Below are 6000 nucleotides of genomic sequence, written 5' to 3' on the forward strand. Positions count from 1 at the left end.
TTGCAGCTGCCCTGAGGTCACTGGGGACAGAAGGACTCTCTAGCTGAGCACAGATGCATGCATTTGATTTCGTGTATTGTCTGCTCACATACTGTACATAACCCATCACACTGGGCCTCAGGTGCATTAGCTGATGAAGGACCTTTCTGAACTGTTGCCTGGTGGTGGTCCCTGCTGGCCCATAGTACAGCTTCAGAAGGTTGTGTTCTTTTTTTAGGGTATGATAATGATATTGTAGATAACCTTTTTAAAAAAAGTTTCTTATCTTTTAGAAAGAGACCAAATTATTTACAAATACCAAACTATTTTTATTTATTTAATTATTAAAATATTTTTTTAATTAGAGTATAGTTGCTTTACACTGTTGTGTTAGTTTCTGCTATACAGCAAAGTGAATCAGCCATACTTATACATATATCCCCTCTTTTTTGGATTTTCTTCCCATTTAGGTCAGAGCACTGAGTAGAGTTCCCTGTGCTACACAGTAGGTTCTCATTAGTTATCTGTTTTATACATAGTAGTGTATATATGTCAATCCCAATTTCCCAGTTCATCCCACCCCAATACCAAACTATTTACAAATTTTAAAATATATCTAAAGGAGAAAGTGTAAGTTAGGATCTTATAAGAATTTGTCTCCAAGGGTACATCTGCTATTCCAACCTCTCAGGTTTGACCCCAGTGTATGGTCTCAGGAGTGCATTATAGACGAAAGCCAGGAGCTACAAAGGGGAGTCAGCCAGTTCTGTGATCTTCTGACATCTTCAAGAGGACAGTCTCAATGTGTTTCCCTCAGCATCTCCTCTCCCCTCCTCCTCTGTTATCACTGAGACTTTACCTGGTCTAAGCTGTGCCTTGAGGTATAAAGGGAAGCGGGGCCGTCTACATAATTTGCAGGGCACAAGGTAAAATGAAAATGTGAGGTTTCTTCAAAAACAGAAGGAAAAAAAAAAAAAAAGAAAAAAAACAAACAGAAGAAAAAGTGACATCGAAGGTATTAACATAGAAAACTTTTCTTTTTTTCTGTGGTCTCTCTCTCAACCTGTCATCATGTTTTTGTATTGCTATTTAATGTCACTCCCCGCACCCCAGTCGTGAGGATGCTTTCAAGGTGAGCACAGACCTTCACAGGTGTCCAAGGGCCCCATTGTGGGGCTTAGTGCGTCTGCATGCAGCCCACCAGCTGCTGGTTCCCCCTCCCGCCTGCCCCAACACTGATACAGTCTGACCTGGCCAGAGACAGCTAAGTCAAGCCAGGGATATCTCCTTCCCACAGCCTGTGGGCAGCCCCAAAGAATTATAATCTCTGCTCCAGGACACACTCTATACCTGCAACAGGGATGGATGAGAGGGCTTTTCTACCAGGTTGTCCGAAGAACATGCCGTGTTGTCTGCAAATAATCACAGTTTTATTTCTTTCTTCACAATCACCGTATCTTTTAGTTTATTTGTTTATTGCCTCATGGTTCGGACGAGACCTCCAATGCAATTTGGAGGAGAAGTCGTTAGAACAGACATCCTTTCCTCATTTTTGGTCTCAAGAGGAAAACTTGATTTCAGCATTAAATATCATGTTTGCTGCAGGTTTTTTTTTTTTTTTTGCGGTACATGGGCTTCTCACTGTTGTGGCCTCTCCCGCTGCGGAGCACAGGCTCCGGACGCGCAGGCTCAGCGGCCATGGCTCACGGGCCCAGCCACTCTGCAGCATGTGGGATCTTCCCAGACCGGGGCACGAACCCGCGTCCCCTGCATCGGCAGGCGGACTCTCAACCACTGCGCCACCAGGGAAGCCCTGGTGCAGGTTTTTAATAGATACTCCTGTTCCTGCAGATTGAGCAGTTTCCTTCCTATTTCATTGTCTTCTAGCTTCTATTGTTCCTGTTGAAAAGTCAGTTGTTGGTCTCATTGTTACTCCTTTGAATGTCATGTATTTTTTCTTTTCTGTAACTGCTTTTAAGATTTTTTTTTGTCTTTGGTTTCCATTAGTTTTACTGATTTGCCTAGAAACAATTTTCTTTGTATTTATCCTGCTTGACTCTGTGGTTTAATATCTTTTGCCATTTTGGAAAATTCTCAGCTAGTAAATCTTCAGATATCACTTCTTTTTGTCCCCTCCATCATCTTGTCTGCATTCCAGTTATACCTATGTTAGATTTTTACACTAAGTTCCACATGCTTCATATGCATGTTTCTGCATTGTTCACCCTTGAGATTTAGTCTGGTGTTCAGACTCAATCTGATTTCCCTTTCTCTCAGAGTATAGTCCTGAGATCCCAGTCAAATGCATTTAAGCCTCAAGGCTCCTCCTCTCTGGCAGGCCTTGGATTCTAACTTTTGCATCTCTAGCAGCATGGCTTGTATTAGTTTCCTAGCATTGCCATAACAAATTACCACAAACTTGGTGGCTTAAAAACAACAGAAACTTATTCTCCCATCGTTCTGGAGGTCAGGAATCAAGGTGTCATCAGGGCCATGCTCCCTCGGAAGTCTCTAGGGAAGGATCCTTCCATGCCTCTTCTATCTTCTGGTGACCCCAAGCATTCCTGGATTTGTGGCTGCATCACTCCAATCTCTGGCTCTGTTGTCATATGGTCTTCCCATGTGTCTCTGTGTCCTTGTCTCTTCCTATAAGGATGCCAGTCATTGAATTGAGGGCCCACTCTGAGTCAGGATAATTTTATCTCAAGATAACAACTAATTACATATCCAAATAAGGTCACTTGCTGAAGTTCTCGGAACTGGGGGCTATACTATTTGCTGCTCTGATTCTACTGCCCACATAGGTCTTTTTTTTCAGTTGTTTGTTTTCTACCTATCATGTTAGAGGCCAGGTCATGTTAGAATGCTAGGGAAAAAAAGTCTGTAACATGATGTTAGAGGGTGGTGTCTAATATGAAACAGATCATAGAACAAGAACAGAAAGCAAAGCAAACAAGCAAACAAAGACAAGGGAAAGATCTCGGTCTGTCCACAGGTCAGAGAATGGGTCTGATTGGAAGCTCTAAGCAGTTTGGAAGGACATGTGGGCATCTGGGCTTCCCTGTGGGGTGACTGAGAGGCTATCTGGTTTTTTCACTGGGGTCCCCAACTATGAGTATCTATAAGTGTTTTAACTGGGGCCATTTCGTTTCTTTTTGGTCAAATCCTCCCATTTCTTTCCTGGGGAAAAAACACCTCATTCCAGTGTTCTGGGAACTGAGTGGGAGAACTTGGCTGCTCAGCATATAGAGGTTCACTTAATTCTCCTACTTTCCATCCAGGGTCCTGCTCCCACCTTCTACTCTGCCTGTTGTCTCTGAGTTCAGGGCCTCTATAAATGGAAGATTTGGAGACAAAAGCATTTCGAAAAGAAGCATACTTTAAAAAGATCTGTAAAGAGCCTCCAGGGGCTAGAAGGACTAGATCATCAAATAAAAATACAAAAGGTATCTAAAGGAAAAAGAAATCCACAAAATTACCAAGGTTACTGAGATTACAGTTAGTCTGTGCATGGCAGAAAACAGCAAATTCATCACATGACTGTCATATCCACAAAGGTCCTGATAAATCTTCAAACAGCAGCATTGCCAAAGTCTGGGATCAAGTTGTTTTGCTAGGGAGCTAGTAACCTCCAGGAAGGGCTCAAGACTTCCCTCATTTTTCTGACTCTGTTTTGTCTGTTTGTCTCAGGTACGATGTGTTTTTTCCTTTCTATGGGATGAGATGTGCGTGATTACCCAAAATGAGATGCCACTTGGCTTCTCCAGTTCCACCTGGTGGTCAAATTTCTGGTCCTGTGGCACGTATTTAACCACATGAGTTTGTTTTAATGATTTTTTAATTCAATATTTATTCATTTGATGTTTTGCTTTATTTAATTAGTAGTTTTATCTACATAGGTATAAAAGAGGTAAATAATAATAATAACAATACACTCCTTGTGTATGGTTAACAAAACTAGAGTCATATGCCACTAAGACCCAAGAGTTAACTTTGCCTGTGAACTTCCTACTCATTCATGTCTGAATAGTTTATTATTATCAGCTCATCTACTGAGAATAGGAACCAAGAACCAACCATTCATCCTTACCAGGTTTTGCCTGCAACGCCTATATCTGTAAGGACATCTCTTACTCAAATTTGTCAATGCCTCGTTGGCCCGTGATTCTGTGAGTTGACTGGGATCGGCTGGGTGGTTCTTCTGCTGCCTGGGGCTGCAGTCATCTTGGGGCTCGACTGGGCTGGGACATCTAAGAGAGCTCATCCACCTGTGACAAGAAGCCCTGGGCAAGACTACCTCTGGTGGAGTGCCTCGGATTGAGAAGGCACGAAGGGCTCTCGTCCTGAGAACCAGGCTCTGGAAGGGGACACGAGGGAGGCAAAGTCAGAAGCCAGCTCCAGAGTGTTGGGTGGCAGGGACATCTAGACAGTTGGGCTGGCTGGAATGCTGGATAGCGGGGCCTTTCTTTCTTTCTCCATGGAGTCCCAGGGCTCCCTTCTCTCTGCTCTGGTTTCTCCATGGGCTCTTTTCAGCAGGTAGCTGCCTATCTCACAAGGCAGATCAAGGCTCCCAAAAGCATAAAAGCAGAATCTGCCAGGGCTTCTGAAGTCTTAGCCTGGACCTGGCACAGCGTCACTCCTGCCATATTCTATTGGTTAAAACAACCACGGGCCAACCCAGATTCCAGAGGAGGGGAGATAAATAACATCACTTAGTATGGAGAATGGAGAATGCAGAAAAATTTGGAATCATCTTTATTCCACCACACGAAACAAAATCTGTGTTACTTGCCTGGGACTGCTGTAACAAATTACCACAAACTTGGTGGCTTGAAACAACAGAAATGTATTCTCTCACAGGTCTGGAGGACAGAATCCAAAATAAAGGTGTCAGCAGGGCTGCACTCCCTCCAAAGGCTCTAGAGAAGGATCCTTCCTTGCCGCTTCCAGCTTCAGGTGGCTCCAGGCATTCCTTGGCTTGTGGCTGCATCCCTCCAATCTCTGCCTCTGTCTTGACATGGCCTTCTGCCCTGTGTCTGTATCACTAATATCTTTCCCCTTTCTCTCTCTCTCTTTCTCCTTTTTCTTTGTAAGACACTAACAATTGAAGTTAGGGCCCATCTCAAATTCAGGATGATCTCACTCAAGATCCTTACCTTGGGACTTCCCTGGCACTCAGTGGTTAAGACTCCACGTTTCCTATGCAGGGAGCTAAGATTCAATCCCTGGTCGGGAAACGAAGATCCCACATGCTGTGTGGCATGGCCTTAAGAAAAAATTCTTAACTTGATTACGTTTGCAAAGACCCTATTTCCAAATAAGGTCATATTCACAGGTACTGGGGTTAGGACTTGGATGTATCTCTTTGAGGGACAAAATTCAACCTGTAATGCAAGCACGACTCTTTTTATTTATCCTGCTTGGAATATGTTGTACTCTCTGGTGATGTGGCTACATGTTTTAAATAGTTCTGGAAAATTTAGTCATTCTCTTTTAAAATATTACCTTTCTTCCTTTCTCTCCAAATTTTCCTCCTGGGTTCCCAGTCATGTATGTACTAGTCCAGGGGTAATTTTTTTTTTCTGTAAAAAGCCAGTGAGTAAATATTTTAGGCTTTGGAGGCCATTTGGTCTCTGTCACAACTACTCAGCTCTATCGTATTGTAAAAAAAGCCATAGGCAACACACAATCAAATGAATGTGGTGGTTCCAATAAAACTTTATTTACAAAAACAGGTGGCTGGATGAATTTGACACACAGGCCATAGTTTGCCAAGCACTTTGCTAGATCTTCTTGTTCTTTTTCCGTAACTTTTATACTTTTTCATATCTTTCTCTGCTGTATTCTGGATAAGTTATTCAGATATATTTTCCAGTTCATGAATTCTCTCTTTAACAGTGTAATCTACTGTTTAACTTAAACATTGAGGGTTTTTTTCCATTGGTACAGAAACATTTGTTTTATTAAAAATAATCAATAGGGCTTCCCTGGTGGCGCAGTGGTTGGGAGTCCACCTGCTGA

The sequence above is a fragment of the Aethalodelphis obliquidens genome, unplaced genomic scaffold, assembly GCF_003676395.1.
Source record: "Aethalodelphis obliquidens isolate GAN/ISIS:26980383/991018 unplaced genomic scaffold, ASM367639v1 scaffold1, whole genome shotgun sequence".
Lineage (NCBI taxonomy): Eukaryota > Metazoa > Chordata > Mammalia > Artiodactyla > Delphinidae > Aethalodelphis > Aethalodelphis obliquidens.